A 20679-nucleotide genomic window follows, 5' to 3' on the forward strand; every position below is an offset into this window, starting at 1 on the left:
CCGATCCCTACCTTGGAGGTGTTTGCTGTAACTCGCTGAGATACAGCTGTTTTACCCCATCAAGGGGTCTGGACCCGGGGTCTACATTCAGTACAGGGGGATGTCAGCTAGAGTGTCGAGAGGGGCTGTCTAAGCTAGGACTGCATGTGTCACACAAACTGCATAGTGTGATACATGTGACACGTACACTGCATGCATACACAGCATTATACACAACACTCCCTCTGTATTCACTGTGCTACATTGAAGCGGCACTAAGCATGTGCAATACTTTTAACACATTTAATGAATGCACACGCATTGCCACATCAGACACTCAGTGCACACACTATACACTCAGTGCTACTCTCAGCACACACAGCGCTAACCTGAACACAAACACTCATCATGCACACGTTGCAATTATACACAGTGAACACCCTGCATCCGCACACACACTACCACACTGAGCGCAGTCAATGCACACACATGCTCCACAGCTCCACAGCTCCACAGCTCCCACGCAGCATGGACCCTGCTCTCCAAGCAAATAGCAATATATTGCACACGATCTGCACATACACAGCGCGAACACACAGTATAACACAGCGCGGACACACACTATTACACAACGCACACTCAGCTCACCATCCACAGTGGACTGCGCGTGCACTCTCACCGCGTATAAGCAATAAACACGTCCACGCAGGGCACTCCGCGCCACTGAACACCCACAGCTCACGATTCGAGTGAGTGGAACGTAAGATCAGTTCACAGATGACAATATCAGACTGCGGAATCATCTCAACTCGTCTGGTGAGACAAACCCACGGGCTACGGGAATGTTATGCCTTACCACTAACATTTACCAACTTTATGTTTGTTAATTATCATTATTAGTAGTAGTAAAATTAACAGTATCAGAGTTAGTATTTATTTGCATAATTACTTGTAACTAATAAGTGGGGGACACAGCATTAAATGTAAAAAACATTTTGTAGAAAGAGTTCTAACAAGGGTAACAAACTGGCTGGTGTAATATTTCTCTCCATGAAAGGGTTATTGACTATTGATTTCAGCAGACCTGTGATCCCAGTGAATATAAATGAAAGTCAGCAGTTTGTATAAGTAAAGGGTTTTTTCATTAAAAAAACAATAATTATTATATATATATATATATATATATATATATATATATATATATATATAAATACATATAATATACGTATTCTCAGGTGTGGTTCTACTGACAGCACTCTTATCTACCCAGCTCCGCAACCTGGAAGGCCAATCCACAACTATAGAATTTACCGAATACAAAATGAACTAATTAACCCCTGATCCCAACCGACATAATATAATCAAAGCGCAATGTATATTGATTTTGCCTTAATATCCACCTATATACGTGGTAACAATACCACCATCACTAATATCAACAATAATATAACAAAGTATTACATACTAAACCATATATATATATATATATATAACACATATACGTACATGTATTGATAAATTACATAATTAAATGTCTATTGCAATCTATATGATTTTTGGGGTATTTAAAATGTGATTTAGACATAAGATTTTGTAACAATTACTCCCCTACACTCTGAAAAATCTAATTAACACATTTGAATTATTTAGGGTGAAACAGAATAATAGTTTTTTAACCATTGAATGAACTTTGGCACACTGAGCTCTTGCAGAATATAATATTGCAGATATAATAACGTACTGTTTCTCTATGTACCTGTTTAGACAGACGGGTTTATTCCCCGCAGTTTATACCCTCGCGAAGTTTAGTTACTAATGATTACTCAGGGCTGTGTGGGACGATTTATTATCCAATTATACAGAACAAGCCATTAATTAATTTAAAAGTGCTTTTTAATTCGTGTGTTCCCCAGTCTGAGCTCTAAAGACCCAAAGGTAGCAAAATATTTGTTTTAACCTGTTCGTGACAAGCGGGGGCAGACAGAAGCGGTAACCCGATAACGGGGCTAATAACGCCCGTAGGCAGTATTTATTAAACCTCCCAGCAGGGAGAGGTGCGGAGAAATATATTGGGATTTGCAAACGATTTAATACTCGTGTCTTCACACTAGAGCTGAGGTTTGGTACAACAATTAGTCAGCCGACCCTTGGCTGAGCGCGATGGGAGTTAGAGTCTACAGGCATAACATTTTCAGATTGTCTGTTCCTATACAGAAATATATCGTCCACTTAACTGGACATTAAAGGGTTAAATACTTGAAAAAGACTCATTTTTAACCCTTTGAGAGTCAAATTGCTTGAAGGGTATCAGGATCTGGACGTTTTAGTGAAAATGACCAAAAAGAAATGTCACCAGGGAAGTGGCATCTATTTAATTTATACTCAATATTTCTGAACATAATCTATAAATAATCTAATATGATTATTAGGTGATCGATAATAATAATTTGGAATTAAAAGCGCACATTAAAAAAAAATACTAATGTTTATTTTAATGGTTTATAGACTTTTTCAGTCTACATTTTATTAGAATAAAGCCTGAAGAATAGTTGACCATGTCTATTAGGATAGTTAGAAATAATTTAAAACATAGAAAATTGAATTCTTTTTTTAAATAAATTGAAACTATTTGGAATGCTTGTGCTTGGCGTGGTTAAATTACAATTTAATATTTAGTTACAATGTATTGTAATTGAATACTGTGACAGTTAGTGGTTGTCAATTAAAAATATAAATTCATCCATAAAAAAGCAATTGGGAAACTTGATTTTATTGTATTTTTTTCATTTTAGATTGAATATTTACATAATAATATAAGACAATAATATACACTGTGTTTCACAGCTATAATAAGACTGGGGTCTCACATTCAGAGAGGAATAAGGATTGTAGAGTCTTTGTAAGTGGATTTCTCCTGAGCTGAAATTACTTCCATTGTAGAAATATTTTTAAAGCCAAAGGTCAGGAGAAATTCAAGGTCACCCTTAAGTTTATGAAAATTAAGAGAGTATTTTTAAACGGAATAAAGAAAACCTGATTGGAAACATTCTGATAACAGAAAAGGGGGTCTTTTTATACACGTCCACAGCAAACATTCTTTATTTCTTCTTGGGCCAAATAGTCTAGGGAGCTGGGTTTCACACACTAGCCCCTGCAGTCAGAGTGGTAATGGGCACCTAGCCTCACTGACCTCGGGGTGCCTTGACTCTGCTGCCAGCTAGAATGGGTATGGGTTTTCTTCTTAGCCTTTGTCTGGTTCTGTTCCAGGCAGGCTTTGGCAGATAAAGGTGAAGAGCATTTACACATATATATTTTCTGAATTTATGACCAATTAGCATATAATATACAGTATGCGCTAAACATCATGCATAATCCAGTATCCTGTATTATTTTATCTAGTAGCCCTACCTTTCAGTCATTCCCTGCATCTTGACATCACAAACACACTAGGGGACAGTAACCTACAAATACGTGATGACATAAGAGATATTAATATATATATATATATATATATATATATACATATATATATATATATATGTATATATATATATATTTACACATATATATATATATATATATATATATATAATGTGTGTGCTATATATAATTATTATGGATAATTACAATACCAATTGTATTCTTCTTCTTCTTGTTATTATTATAATTATTATGTTTTTTGGAGAGTGTTCCTTTCTGCATAATTTAGCCTATGACATCACATGTATGTTGTAAATACATTGTAATTGCACAAGCCTCCACAATGTAGGGATTACATGTGTTTTACAGCCATGCTCCGTAGTCAATGCTGAAAATAGTGCCTGGGCTAGCGGAACACAGGACTAAACTGCTAAAACAGAGCTACTTAGTAACAGTAGATCCACCCCAGCACCAGGGCTCGTAGAGGGCAGGTTCAGCAGTGACTCCAGGGTCACCCTCCAAGCAGCAATCTGACAATATTTGTAAACATTGTGTTTCCAGAGATCTTCCTAATCAGACTGCCCGAGCCGGTGGATGTCTGAGGATGATGAATAGAGATCGGGTTACTTATAATGGCTACCTGTTATTTTTACAGCCTCCCACCACTAAGCCACCAATGGGCCCCCCGACCTCTGCGGGACTGATTGTTCCAACCTGATGCCGATCGGAGGCTGTCACTGATTACCCATTACTGGTGCATCTGTTCCCAGGGATTACATTGTCAGTCATTTTATTAATAAGAACGTTCCATTTTTTGAATGCGTGTAAAAGCTAAACGCTTGCATCTCTAACGAATGAAATCATACAGATTTAAAATATCCCTGAAATATTTACATCCATTCTAATACATTTATATGTTTCTTTTTATAATGACTGTAACAAATCACACTGTTACCTTGATTTATACAAGGCAGCTATGGATTAAACCCTTCTATTGTCAGGGGGATTACTGTAAAACGGGTTAATTTTTATTTTAATGTTTGCTTTAAACGTATTGATATTTTTATATTACATTTGCATGTGTATATGCTATGGACAGAAAAAAATGAACAAAAATGGAAGAGTTTTTCTGTTATATATATTATAAGTTTCCAGATCTCTACCCTTTCCCTGTATGTGCCCCCTATCTGGCACCCTTTATTGGTGTATTTCTGTGCCCAGCTATCTGCCCTCTATCTGCCAGCCATCACTTCTTTCACTGTAAGGGGTTCTTATAATTAGATTACACAGAATCTAATCCAGAGCTAACTGATTCTAGTTCAGAGGGTCCATGCATTTAACAGACAGGCTAAAATAGGTGTAGTTGGTAAAGAAACCCACACTCATGTTTCTTGCTTGGTGCCCTTGGAGACATCTCACAGGCTTGTGATTGATACTGTTTTGGATGGGTCTGTGTCTCAGACCAACATGTATTCCTAAAAAATGATATTACAAGAGAAGGTAAGCATTGCTGCAAGAAAAATTACTTGCTTCCTTTTTTTATGAAAGCTTATTGTACTTGTCCTCTTTTCATTTAGAACATAGACAATTTGGGCCAAATCCAAATAATTTCTAAAAAAGCAGCTTTTCTGTGTCAAGGATTATGTTCTATTTAGTTATAGACCGATACATAGACAGAAGCACATACAGATGCATAGTACAAATATTAACAACAACCTACAACAGAACCATCTCCTGAAGGATATATATTCAAGCTGGATGCAACAACCGGAGTCCTTCTAGAAGCACACAATCAGAGCAAAGCAGATGTTGAAGATAATATTTTTTTCCACTGGTTGCCACTCACTTAATGAGCAAAGTTGGATGGTTGTGTTCAAGCCCACTTAGGCTCAGCAGAGGGTTGCAGTCCGAGAAGATCTAGAACAGATTGTCAGCATGGATTGGCAGAATGGTCCATATCATGGTCAACAATGTTTTCATGATCACACACACACACACAAAAACACGTAATTCTACTTTTTAGAGCAGGGACCTCAAAACATATGGCTTTGTTTTTTTCGTCAGTGACAAGGTACCATCTATATGCATAAGACAAACGTTTAAGGTACATAAATACATAGTAAAATATTGGAAAATGTGTTTCCTGGTTGCTTATTGTGCCTAACTGAACTTACAAGCGATGTGCAATTAATAACGATCAGTGTCACACATTTTTTAGTGGGCACAGATTTATGATTTCCATCATAAGCATATATAATCCATTATTGTGAATAACAGTATAAGGAGCTATGCTTCATCAAGAACTCCTCTTGGGTCTGAGACACTCAAGGACTGAGAATTGATTTTCCTTTATCATAAAGACTGTCGCCTGAAAGATCACCAGGTGCTTTTCTTTCTGTTACACCAAGTCTACTTTCTGTTGTCCTTGTAGTGTTTTGAATAGTTTTTAGTGAATAGTAATATATTATTTTTTATTCTCTACTTAGAATCCTATCCTGTGAAGATGTTTGGCTTTGCATTGAAAAAATTGTTTAAAAAGCAGCAGGGTGACTTAAAAATGTGCAGGCTGCAAGTCTATTAAAGTCGACTCGCAGACGTTCTAGACCTCTGTTCCTCTGAGAAATGAAGAACACACTCTACATAGTGATTATGACATTATGAGGAATTAAGCATGAAAACTTTCTTTCATATATCTTTATTTAAAACCGGCTTATTTATTGTAGTTAATGTATATATTTATTTTTTCTTTGCTAGGGGTTCCACCACCTTTTCCTTTTACAAACACGTCTGGTAGGAGGGTGATGAGTGTATGTCAGCGTGATGCCTCAACTAAGGATGTGTAGAGAGTAGTCATTATGAGATGAGGGAAAAGTGCTCTTTTGTGCGATGTGTACGTTTGATAGACCCAGCAGGATCTCTGCTTTGGTATAAAAATATAAACAGACACAGAGTGGAAGGTCTGCTTGATTTTAATATTTTTTTTATATTAACGGCTAGATCTGAAAGAGGTTGGCTCCCTGACATCGAGTGTTCATTCTTATTATTTTTCAAATGACATCAGGGCAACATTGATCTTAAAAAAATATTTTTGTTTAGTGCCGTCCGACTTTGTAAGGTTGAGAGCCACATAAGACCCAAAAACTTAAAAAAATTCGGGTAGGCCCAAAAATAAGGATTTTTTGGCAAGATGAGGCCTCTACAAAAACTAAGAAGGCCTCATCATATTTGAAGTCTACCTGTTGGGTCCCAGAGTGTTTCATAAGCTTGCTTCAGTGACAAACAGAAGATGAGATGGCTGCTTTTTCATGAAAACTACAGTTTATTAAACACACAAACTAATAATTACAACACTCTAAAAAAACAAAACATTTTTAATAGAACGTGCGTCATTTCTAATGTGGCTTGTTCAGTATGTGTATTCTACTTGGAATTATAGGAGTACAGAAAATTTGTCTCTTTGCAAATGCAAATTAAGTAACGGCTGATGTTTACAGCTGATAATTTAGTCAGGAGTTTGATGTCAGGTGCATTCTGGGAAACATTATGTTATTGTGTTCTAGGCCCAAAAGCTACATTATAAATATATATTTTTTAAGGCTTAAAATGGATGCCTATGCAGCATTCCATGTTTGGCTTATTAATATATACTTATTTCAAATGGTAGGTACATTTTGGATGAGTAAATGTATCACACTTAGTTGAATAGCAATCCTTCCATAGATTGCAATCCCAGAATGTATGATATAAAAAGTGATATATTTTAGTACAATTATTTGTACAATTATAATCCACCCCATTGTGGGGCAAGTGGCAGGTAAGATTCTTCTATGGAAGCGTCAATGGAATCTATTACGTGGCATTAAAATACCTACCACGTTAGTTTTCATCAGAGATATATCTCCAAGTTAGTATTTTTAAGTGGATCTGTCACCAAAGGTAAATTGGACATTAATCAGTAGAACTTAAAAGCTGCCTATATGTTTTATTACATTCCATTAACACACTATATGGTAGGTTTTAGGAGATATATACATAATAAAAATGTCTGCCTACCTGTAAAAAGCCCTTATAAGTATTTTCTGAACTATCTCCTATTTCTTGGAGTTCTAAGGATTAATATAAGGTACATCATATTCTGCGCAGATTCGGGAAATGTCATTTTAATATAAATATGTGCTTTACGGCACAGCAAAACAACAATGCATCTGTTGCTTTTATGCTCCACTGATTAATGACAAGAAGTAGTATCTCAATGATATCATTCTGGTAAAGAAGAAATCATAGTAATGTTTACGCAGCCCTTGACACCAATAAGGACTAGACCTCGATTTTATAAAAAAAAAAAATATAAAAAAAATAAAAAAAGATATCAACTAGGAAATGGAATACACAGATTTCAAAGGAGGAGAAACTTTAGGACAATAATGTAAGGAAGTTTTACTTCACTGAGACGGCGGTAAAAGGTAGAAGAGCCTCCCAGTAGAAGTAGTAGAAGTTAAGATGATCAGGGGCCAAATAATGTGTTTTTAGCAAGAAAAAAATGGAAGACTAGATAGGCTGAATGGTTCTTGCATACCGTCAAATTCTATTTTTCTAAGTTTTTCTTCCCTCTGGCATTGATCAGAAGGGATAGATTTATGGTTCATTCTCATAGTTACGATATGGGAACTTGTGTTATGGAAATCACAATACAAATTATGGACAAGTGGGAATGGTTTCCATGTAACGTAATATATCCCGCAACGTTGCCACAGAACGAGTGGAAAGATAAGACCTCTAAATAATGAAACTATATTTACTGTAGCAAATTAAATATTATTGGTTTTCAGATTAATTTTATGATATAATATTAAGTTACGTGTTATGGTTTAGTTATTTCTCCTTTAGTTGAATGTGATTATTTTTCCTTCTTGGCATAAGTTTGGAATATAGCTGGAAGTATGTTGGTTTCAGAATGAAGACTTAAAATAGCTCTTTGTCTAACAGCTGTAACGTGTAGACATGACATCATACGAAGTGACAGATATGTTATTTAATGTGATGAATACATGTAAATTTTTGAAAACAAACAGTATATTATATACATTACATACAGAACTTTTTGATTAATAAATTTGAATATATATATATATATCTACAAATTATTTCATTTTTATTTTTTAACTTTAAAAATTCAAATATCCAAAGTTTCTTTATGTAACGTTTTATCAAATGTTTTCAGATTATATGGATTATCAACAAAGGTACCGTAATGAATTACTTTAGCTATGCTCTTTTAAAAGAACTCATTTCAGCGAGAGAGAGATGTTCCAACTCTCAGAGTAGTTCATTTGGACTGAGATTTGTATTAGTCTACTTGTGCCGACTATTGGTTTCCATAAAAATAATACCTTAATCCTTAGAGTGCCAGAAAGGGACCAACAGGCAGTTTGTTTGGAAAGGGTCAACCTCTTCATTTTACTTGGTGTACCTATAAACAATCTCTGGCATGGTGTTTATATATTGATTTCCAACTTCAACTTTATAAATCATAGCACCATGCCAACTTTTTGTTACGCTATTACTTCATGTAAGGAACCAAGAGTCCCTTTCCTCTTGATCTTTCTATGACTTATACAAATGACTATAAGGTGATCTCCATCATAGGCTTTCCCATAACTTGTCTTATTATATATAATAATATAGCATAAATATTCCTTTTAAGCATTATAATCCTAGAAATCTAGTCTGGGGTCAAAAACATTACAAGCTAGTCAAACGGTTACACTTTTGTACACCAATCTCCTTTGGTGCTATAGTTATTTGATTTATGAAATTCCATTAATACAGACAGATTGTATTAACAGGAACAGTTCATATGTATGAATATACATCAATAAAATATCTGCTTTGCTATTTAAAATATATATTATTTTATCTTATCTATATGTATAAAAAAAAAATATGTTTTATATAACTATTTAGAAATAGAATGGATAAGATATAAACATCTACGTTTTACCTCTAATGACCTCTAATGACACTATATGAATTATGAAACATACAAATCTGTTATAATAATCTGAGATATATATATATGAACTATGTATTTTTTCAGTAGCCCTGATTTGTATCGACTTCTTGTAGTCACAGAATTTCAGCCAAAATAAAATTGAACGTTACGCTGGAAAGTATTTCAACACACGCATATATATATGTGCAGATAAATATATTCTTAACAATTGGTTGTTAGTTTTGGCTTTATATGTTGAAATGGATCTAACAACCTAGGACATGGCGTGTTTAACATTACTAAGAAAATACACTATCATTAATAGGCCTCAGCACATTTTTTAAAATAGCATTAGGTAAAAAAATGATTTCCCTTCTGTAGTAACTTAATATAAGATGCTTCCCCGATTTTAATCAGTCCTTCAGTGAGAGCCTTAGTAAGAACCGTGTAGGAGTTGTCTCCAAATTTTGAAATCATTAGGAAAATCACATATACATTAATATACATATATATATTTTTTTAAATTCAAACAATTGGAAAAACCTATGTAAACATCTGCAATTACTGAGGAAATAGAATATAAAGCGTCGATAGGATAAAATGTAGAGAAATTCCTAGAGAAGCTGACTGTGACACTCTTCCAAATTCTAACCCTTTAACCAGGGCCAGACATGGAATAACAAGGTGGGCCTGGCACTTTAAGGCCTGTGGCCACCTTATGATTTAAGCATGGCCAAAAGCTGGATATAACAGAAAGCATGTTATATGTCTATGCTCACGTGGCATGCAGTCAACACTCAATCTGCAGCTGGTGCAGAAGATGGGATGTGTATGAAGTGATGTCGGTCAGCGGCCTATGTAGTTCAGGTATAGATCAAATAAACACCACATGGAAACACAGCATTGCAGATATAGATCAACTAAATAACACACAAACCCAGCCTTGAAGGGTATAGATCAACTTAAAAGCAAACTCAGCACTGAAGATATTGATTAAATAAATTATGCATGGAAACCCTAAACTGCAGGCATACGTCACGACTGATGCTGAGCAGCTGCGAAGTTGGGCTCACTGTCTGTTAGAAGAAGATCTAAGATCTACCCAACCGGCACTGCTCCCCCAGTTGCCAGCAGTCCAATCCTCTGCAGAGGAGGCACCACCAACGGATCAGTGCCCTAGGCCGGTGCCTACCTTGCCTATAGATAAGAGGTGAGCACTCCCTATGGCCATAGACCAGCTGGAGCCACTACCACAAGAACAGCAGCTATCAGAAGTTCTCCTGTGGTGAATCTGCAGGTTGAAGGATCTGCCAGTCCTCACAATAGCTTATTAGCTCAATTCCAGGCAAACCCACTCCCAAGGATGCCACAGCCAGCTATATATGTTTTAGTTGGACTAAGACAAAAGCATAACCTGGAACTGGGTCCTTACAAGTTGCAATTATAAACCCTTCTTTTATCTGAACATTATTGAGGTCTTGGACCAAATTGCATGCAAAGCTCAGACAATTTTAATACCAAGTGAAACAACTAGGAGCTCTCTTGTTCTTGTAATCAGGGAAGATGATCATCTGTGTATAATAATGTGATTTTTCTCCTGGTTTATTGCCATGGATGACACATTTATAGTAAAACTATCTTTACACATTCCTAGATGTATTTAAATGTAAAAAAGATATAGCGCTTTAAAAATATTTTCAGTGCACTCCAAGGCGTTTATGAGGCTGATAAAAGTTAGAAAGAGAAATATCTTAGAAATAGATAATATATAACTATAGGAATTTGGTGGAATATTATAAATGTATCTCTGAAAATTGTAAAAGCGCTTGATATACATACAGCTGTACATATGTTATAACATAGTTACTCAGGTTGAAGAAAAAAAGAATACAAGTTCAGCTCTTCCAAGTACCCATTTGAATTGATCCAGAAGAAAGCTAAAAACCCAACTGAGATTGGTATCCAAACGCGTCCCAAAGAGGTAAAAAAAAATATTGGATCCAGTAAATCCTAGAATCTACGTAATCTCTTCTTAAATGTAATCCTGAATGCCCATGAAGTACTGTGAGTAGAAAAATTAGTCTCCTTTTTTTAGCCATTAGTCCTTAACTGGAACACACTGGTTAAAGATGAATTAAGGTTGTCATCTGTAACCTGTACCCAACATTTTCCCCCATTCCTTTGGTCATTTATATATGGTTTGTTGCATTGTACTTTGCTGCAATGTGTAATGTGTTTATCTGAATTTAATTGTTGGGTCATCCAAAAGTACATTTCTCATCTTACCACAACACACACAATTGATTGCTGAATAAATCTCTATGGACCAAAGGAACCAGCTGGTTCTTGGACTGCCTTATGATCACTTTTACGAAGGTTCTAGATGTCTGACGTGTGAGATCACTGTGAGAAGGGTCCAGTTTGGGGTTATGTTAAAGTAGTTGTTGGGTCTTTTGAGTTTGTGGAGTTTTCAGTTATCAAATGCAAAAATGTAAGGTCAAGATGAAAAGCAATAAAATAAATCAAGATTGCAGTAGAACTGTGTTTTGGGTTTTTTTTTTTTTTTTTTTTTTTATCAAGAACCATACAACCACTAAGTGTTCTTCCAAAGATACAGTGCTACATTCCTAATCTATCCGGGAAATTGATTATTTGGGAATATTTAACCCCAGGGTCATCATTTACTGTAATGTAATAGATCCCCCTATATTAATAGTCCATACAAATGTAGTTGTTCATCTTATTGATTCCCACAGATAGACTTTTTCGTCTCCATCCAAACTAAGAAGACAAGTACATTGAATATTGAGTTATCAATAGGGATTAACACCAGGAAATGCGGGAATATATTTGAAGCTAACAAAATGAGTTATTCTTAATTTATACTGACTTTGACAAACAAGGGTTATTATTACTTTGTTTTTCTGGGATAGTCTTCTTTAAAAAGCATCAAATATATGAATAGAATTTACGTAGAAATGGAAAAGTATACTCTCTGTTTAGGATGCTAGACTGAGGATAGCTTTGAAACATTATAGGTTGAAAGTCTGGCAATGCTGTAAGCTTAGCGCAAGAGTTCCACTCATCTATAATAATTTCAGAAATGATATAACCGTGTCCTTATGACTGTATCCTAATAAAACGATTTCTCCTTTTTTTAATAGATCCTGGTTTCCAGGTGATTTTTCCTGCACCTTCACAGATGTATAAGGCGATCGAGTTCAATGGGAATCAATGCTGTCATCATCCTTTCCTATTAATCTATCTATCCAGTCTATCACATCTGTTTAGCAGACTTTAGTTACACAGTAACATTCTAACACTATACCAAATATGCCACACAAGTTAACATGGTTTAAAATCGGCAAGGAACAATGCCAGCTGCCCAAACAGATTGGCATTATGGGCATCATGAGCAATTTGGTTTAAATAGTAAATCAATATACTCAATGGTTCAAAGTAAAATATCTGGTTACAGGTCTGAAGATGACATTACATTAGGCTACAGTTCTGTCAAAGTTTTAATAGAAATCCGTGAAAGTAAATCTGGTGTTAATATGTTGCAGTAGGGGCTATTCATTAAAATAGGGGAAATATTATTGCACCTGGCACTTTTGACGAGAGGGATTCCAGCTAATAATAAATGCACATGCCAAGGGTATTGGGAGAGGGTAAAATGCACGTGGATCAGAATTGTGATGACACTAATGCACATGTGATAGAGACATCTGGTTTTGGTTACACATGTGCTTTTGCTTTAGATCCCCCTTGTTCTGTTAGATCAGAGACGCCATTGATAAGAGTTAGCATTTTAGATCCATCTGATGTAAGGTAAAAATGCAAATAAGGCTCAGCAACAATTAAAACAAATTGTGTAGGTTAAAAATATGTTTGTATAAGGTCCATTTAATAAAGAACATGTTTTTACTTGGTGTTTCTGACTTTTTATCAGGCTTATGGAGTTTTTCTATTAAAATGAACATACTCTAATTTTTCTTTAATAGACCATTCAATATGATGAGTATTTTGGACGACTTGCACATGTAAGTGAATTGGGCTGGTTCATTTAAGGCGGTTAAGAATGAATCACAAGACATGTTGAAGTGAATCATGGGAATGCTTCATGTTTCACCCCAGCTCTTAAGGTCCTCTACACCCAATGCCAAATGTACACTAGGTGGTCTAGTGGGCTAGAAGCAGATGTCTTTTTTCATCAGCATATATTTTGGTGATGACTTAAAAAAGGCAACCTTTGTCTTACTATTTATGTGTTTTGGTGTCTCCTTCATGATTTGAATTTTCAGATGAGCAAAACTATTCTGAATATTGGAGAAGTGATGTAATGGACAACGTCAACATTTGGACCAACCAAGAGGAGTAGGACCACTAGCAAGGACCTGGCTCTTCACCAACAACAGCCCTTTTCCCAGACGTTAAGCCCCTGAATACTCTGTGGCTGCCAGGACTTTTAAACTAAGGCAAGGCACTGAAACAGAAGACAAAATCGCAATCAAAGCCGAAATGATCAGTGCATGCGTAGCACAATCATATGTCAAAGTAAAGAAGGGGTCTTCATACACAGAGATAGTCTGATGACTATGGACCAGCGTCTGGGTCCATAGACATGGGCATGACAGGTGGAAAATGAGGACAGCTTTTGCAGCCATAGTGTACCATACTGTATTTATTCACGGAATCCATGCCTAATTCCAGTGGCTTTTTAATGTAGGCATTTTTGAGTCCCAATCTGGCATAATACATTTAACATAATACATAATACATGTCATTTATAATAATGTTGATTACAATTCGCTTCCCTTTTTACTTGACTCTTTTTGTGGATATTTCCAGCTTTGCAATACAATTGTCTCTCCTCTGCATTTTGCATATTACCTTTTCCAACATAGTCTCAACAAAACTGCGTATACAATCCTTCCAAACTTAAAAGGCTATGTCCTAATGTCCTAGTCAAGTTTTAAGTAAAGGGAATGTTTTATATGAAATGTAAATTGTGTAGATTCAGTCTTGTATAAATGGAAGTAATATAAATAGGTTATACCAAATAGATGAAAATTTGTCATTGACCATCAATCAAAGTTCTGTTTTTAGGATGTAAAGGCAGTAGCTATATTTATGTTAATTTTAAATAATTTGCAAATCATATGCGGTAGCACCGGCTCATATCTTGGATAACTATACCTTTTTATATATTCCAAGAAATTGTCGAACTTGACAATTTTGCGATACATGTGAAGTATAAAAAAAAAAGGATAGAAAGCAAATTGTTATACTTTGTTGCAATAAGAATACGAAAAAACTTGTATATGAACCAGGGCAGGACTGGCAGCCAGAGGACATGCACTTCCAGATGGCCAGTCTGAGCTTGATTTGAATAAATTTTAGTATTATATACAAAATCTGATTTGTCCAAAAAATAAAATGAGTATTAAGAGTTTTGGACTTATGTTTTGTAGAAACTTATCACGGAAGACCACCACAAAAATGGAAAACTAATTAAAAAAAAACCAAAAAAAAAACAATAAACCTTGTATATAAACATATAATTATCTTTTGAAATGGATTGTATAGAACACATTGTAGAATAAGCCATTCATAGAATTGCACCTGTGCGCCAGCAGGTGGTACATGTAAAGAAATGACTCCTATTATTTATTTTAAGAGTGCAGATTATAATAATATAATAATCGCTTCATCATGCTAAGAAAATATTTGTTTTAGTAACTGGAGATATCAGAAGAGTTTTAGTGCTTTTTACATGGGTCCTGCTAACTGAGCACATGTTATCTTCGTGTTCTTAAGGTCATTGGAGTCTTACTATAGAGATGTTAACCCATTAGTTAGTCTTGTTCATTTTTAGGTATTTTGTCATCAAGATAAATATATACTTTAATAAATATGTAATATACAAATAATATAACCACATGAAACACCAGTTTATTGCAATTATGTATGTTTCTTTTTAAAAAGGTACTGTTCAACTTTGAAAAAATATTAATTCATCAATGTGCAATAAGTATGTCATGCAAATAAAGGTTAGCTGATCTGTCATTTTAATCTTTCATTTTCTTTTTGTTCCAAATGTCTAATAACATTAAAAAAAACATTTCGGAAGCATTTTCTGTGGCTGTACTCTACAAGTGCCCGCTTTTGTGTCACGTGGCAATTGAAATCGACTTTGCACATTCAACAGTGCTACGGATTATGTTTCTAAAGCTGAATTTATGTATATAAATATTACATTGAAAGGAGGAACAGCACACCTATTAATAGTTGGTTCATGTGAGATTGATAATAATATTAAGAATCATACATAAAAAACATTACAGCAAACAGCTTATACATTTTTTAAAAAATAAACCACTGTCTCATTACAATCATATTTAAAAAACGATTTTCCATTATCTCAGTGATGGATTAAAAGCATTGTAAATTTTGTCTTCAGATCGTGACGATTTGGGGACAGTCCAGTGTCTGAAAAAAACAAAAAATACAATGAATGTACAATTATAGCATGAATATATTCTTTACTCATTACAAAGTACAATATGATACATACAAAACAATTTCAACAGATCATCCTAGAAATATGTTGCCTGGAAATTCATTTCACTAAGGTATCCAGTCTGAAATATGATAATATTTATTGAGTGTGATTCTGGGGGGAAAGTTGGAATAATCAGAAAGAATTTTCTGTTGGTTTTCATTTTTTTTCTTTATTTAGAACAGTGGTTCCCAAACTTCGTTGGGTGCGTTGGATCGTTCCAACGCACCCAAAGGGGCAGCATCGCCTGTTTTGGGAAGCACTGGGTTTTAGTTAGAACTTGCATTTTGTGTGTTTATTTGGAAAATAAAGTAATCACTACAACTATGTTGCAGAGCAGACGAAACGTACAAACATTTTTTCAAAATTCTTTCTTTATACTTCCACCCCCCTTATTTTAATTTGACGCCCCTCAATTGTACATAAGGCCTCATTGCCCCCCTGGATCGTTCCTGCGGCAGTATCACCCACTTTGGGAAGCACTGGCTTAGAACTTTGTATCAGTACTGTTAATTAGGGCCCAGTATATCTGAAGAAAACTGTGTGCCATAGATACAGTGTGTCAATTGTTCAATTTGCCACTAACGCTTTTTTTCTCGGCCCCTAGAGTTCTCTCTCCTGCTCCTTATAGGAAGCTGGAAGGGGCGTGGTCATATTAAGGGGCGTGGTCACATTAAGGGGTAGTGCTAGTCATGCACACAGCAAAGGCTAGCCCTAATAGGATAAAAACGAGAGAGGGAATGGGTAGAGTCTGACAGGGAGTGGGCAGAAGATGGGTGGGAAGTGGGCAGGACTCAACACCGCTGTCCCAACCTGGAGATTAAACATTGGGCCTAGCAGGGAGGTGGGTAGAACCTGGGTGAAGAGTGGGCAGGACTCAACACAACTCTCCCGACCTGCAGACTAAATACTGGGCCTCACAGGGAGAAAGAAGAACCTGAGTGGAGAGTGCGCAGAACTCAACATTTATGCTTCAAGGCCTATATAGATCATTTAGTTTATTAACTCATTCCTCTACATTTGAGTAGCCCAGATATGAACACTGTGCAGTGAAAACTAAATAAGTAAAATATAGCAGAAAATGTAAATTCTAAAGCTTTCGAAGTCCTAATTACCAATCCACGCCATGTGTGCATTATCATCGTAGGTTAAATAAGGTCATCTTTTTGCAGTCTGGAATATATGCTGGAATAAATTTAAAAAAAATCAATGTGAAAAAAAAAACCTGGCAAATGACATTTTTAATAATGATAAGTCTGCAGTATTTGAAACCATTACCTTAAGGTATTATTTTAAGAGCTGAAAAATCTTTTTAATGGAGCAACTGATTATGTTTTCATTCGCCACATTACATGGGGTTTCCCCATAACTGTTCCAGAGGTTACAAAATGATCTGTACACTCGGTCGTGATTACAGATTAATAACCTCGCTCTGAAATTACATTCTGCGTTAGAGAGATTGATCATAAAAAATGTTCTCTGGTTTCATTCATCTAAATATGTGGCAGAACAGTGTTATAGCCCGCAACACGTACCAGGCTTATATTTTTAAACCTTCTTTTAGTGGACTTGTTAGATGTTCGTACCTTTGTTGTCTCCACGCCATGTGTCTCTTGTAAATCCAGAAATTAAGTAATTCCTAATAACGTCCTGTACAAACTTGATATGTTGCCTTGTTATTTTTACCCCACAACCTGCTTCTATAAAATAGTTAAACTCACTTTATTTAATCAAGGGATGGAAACTGGCTTACATTTTGCTTGTTGGCATCTCGTACCATTTTTATGTTGTGAAAATCACTTCTATATTTAAAAGTTTGCCAATTATCTTTGTAGGCGTTTATACAGTGAATACACCAGGAATTAGGAATGGGACCAGGAATGACATCCCAGTCCGTATTTATTACATCATACTGCTATTTACCTTTTAACACTAACTTAAAAGTGAAAATGGGAAAGATTCTATGTTGTATGTGGTTGATTTCACAATTGTAGAACAACATTTCAAGGTTGTTGTCTAAGACCTAAGAAAAAAAACCAGACCTACTGGAGCTATTTTTGTTACATTTTGTTTAACTCAACTACCACTAGTTTTATTAAACTATTATTTCTACGTATAAATTATTCATGCCATCAAAATCTTTGCCAGTAAAAAAAAAGAAAATCACAAGGAATATATAGTTTAATAAACAAATGTAGTAATGCTAAAAAATTGTGGACTGCTTGGCCCAGAGAACTCTGGGAGTAGCACCTCTTCTCTGGTTCTCCATGTCAAAATCCGAATCCTTCGGGTCGCTGGAGCAGGGTCCTGACACGCCCCACTCCACGCCCATTATCCCATTAAATGGGGGTGTTTCCCACAATGTCAGGAGGACCGCCCACTGACGTCAGTGGGCAGTCCTGGCCGCGTTGTGGAAGGGTAGGCTCCGGGTGTCCGTAGCCCACAAGTTCCCAAGTCCCAGTACCATAAAATCAGACCTGAGCAACAATTTGTTTATGCTGCATGATTGCTCCATGAGACTGGTTGTGCCGCGTGGTTAAGTGTCTATGGAGCACCAGCATCGAATGAAATAAAGAAAATAACAAAAATGATTTTTTAAAAGTCAAAGGTACTTCCGGGTCATTTGCTGTCAGTTACACTCAGCAGCAGATAAATGCTCCCATCAGTGGCATTCAGATAGAGGGGTCATCCAGATTATAAGGTAACAAAACACACATACATTATTAATATAAAACTATACATTTATTATTATTTTTTTATTTTTTTATTATATAACTGATTACTATTTGCTCACCAACTAGTGACATTTTATGGTCACTGATTATTAATCAGATTCACTGGTCAACTTTTAAAACATTTTAACCTAGTAAATTGTTATCTTTTGATGGCTCCTTAGGTCACTGATCATTGATCAGTCTCACCGTATATCAGTCAGTGACCTCATCTGGAAACTATTAGTCTAAAATTGCCTAAAGTACCCCTATTTCTTCTCTAGTCTTCACAACACACATCTTTTTGACTAGACAATTGTTTAGATATTCAATTACAATTAAGTTTATATATACAGCAGTAGCGTACCTAGCGGGGGGCGGGGGGGGGGGGCGGTCCGCACCGGGTGCCGCTCATCAGGGGGGTGCCAACTTGCCGGCACCCCTCCAGAGACGGACAGTAATGTCCGCCGCTGGAGGAGAAGGCTCGCAAGGGAGCGGTATCGGAGGTCTTTAACAGACCTCCGGCTCCCTTGAGTGATTTTAAGCCGGTTCCCTTGAACCGGCTTAAAATCACTCAAGGGAGCCGGAGGTCTGTTAAAAACCTCCGATACCGCTCCCTCGCGATCCGCGCGGCAACTGCTGCTGAAGCAACACTGAAGCAGCGCCCACCGCCGTCCGTGCCCTCTGAACCGGAAGAAGACAGAAGAAGAGGAGCGAAGAGGAAGAAAAGGAGCTGACTGCTGCAAGAAGAAAAGAGGAAAGGTAGGAAATCATTCAGTGAGAGTGGATTGGTATGTGTGGAATCTATGGATTGGTATGTGTGGAATCTGTGGATTGGTATGTGTGGATTGGTAAATGTGGATTGGTAAATGTGGATTGGTAACTGTGGATTGGTAAATGTGGATTGGTAACTGTGGATTGGTAAATATGGATTGGTATGTGTGGAATCTGTGGACTGGTATGTGTGGATTCTGTGGATTGGTATTCGTGGAATCTGTGGAATGGTAAGTGTGGATTGGTAAATGTGTGAGAGTGATGGGTGTTATGCTGTACCATTTCCAATGTCTTTCATTATATAATTATGCTCTAAAGTACATCATAACTCCCATCACTCTATACTGTTCCATACAGTGGCAGAGCTGGGAGACAGAGGCCTTGCACCCCTACCGCAGGACTCCTGAAAGGTAAGTGAACTTCAAAGGGGGGAGAGGGTAGATAGGAGGGGGTAGATAGGGAGAAGGGAGTAAGATGGGGGGATAAGGGGTAGATAGGGAGAAGGGAGTGAGAAGGGGTAGATAGGGCAGAAGGGGGTGAGAATGGGTAGATAGGGAGAAAGGAGGGTAGCAAGAATATTGAAATAAAGAGTCAGAATGAGAGAGCGAAAATGAATGGATTAATGTGTGGATGAATTGTGTGAATGAGTGAGAGAATTAATGAATTTGTGAGAATGCATCAATGAATATGTGTAAATAATTTGTGTGAAAGAATAAATGATTGTGTGAATGAATTGTGTGAATGAAAGTGAATTAGTGAGTGACTCTAAAAGTGTTTGTGTTAATCATAGGTGTATAGTTGATTTGTCAAAAAGGCAAAGATGGTATAAGCAGGGTGTTTATGGGACAAAAATGGCACAGGCAGGGTGTTTATGGGACAAAGATGGCACAGGTAGCGTGTTTATGGGACAAAGATGGCACAGGTAGTGTGTTCATGAGACAAAGATGGCGTACACTCGGCTGTTTGGGAACAATGCTGACTCATGCTGGGCTGTTTGGGGGCAAAGATGGCACGTCCTATGTGTGTGTAATTTGGGTGCTGGTCAGGTTCTATGTGGGCATTGTGGACGCTGTTTTTTTTGAGGGTTATTAAAGAAAGCACTATTATATGTTCAGTAAATGTTTTTAAATGTATTTATTTTACTTATAAGTTATTAATTTATTTTTTCAGACTTCTTGTTGTTTACAGTTGACATACAGTTTACAAATTGGTGCAATAAATATTCTTGCCAACATAATTTT

The sequence above is a fragment of the Spea bombifrons genome, chromosome 3 (assembly GCF_027358695.1).
Source record: "Spea bombifrons isolate aSpeBom1 chromosome 3, aSpeBom1.2.pri, whole genome shotgun sequence".
Lineage (NCBI taxonomy): Eukaryota > Metazoa > Chordata > Amphibia > Anura > Pelobatidae > Spea > Spea bombifrons.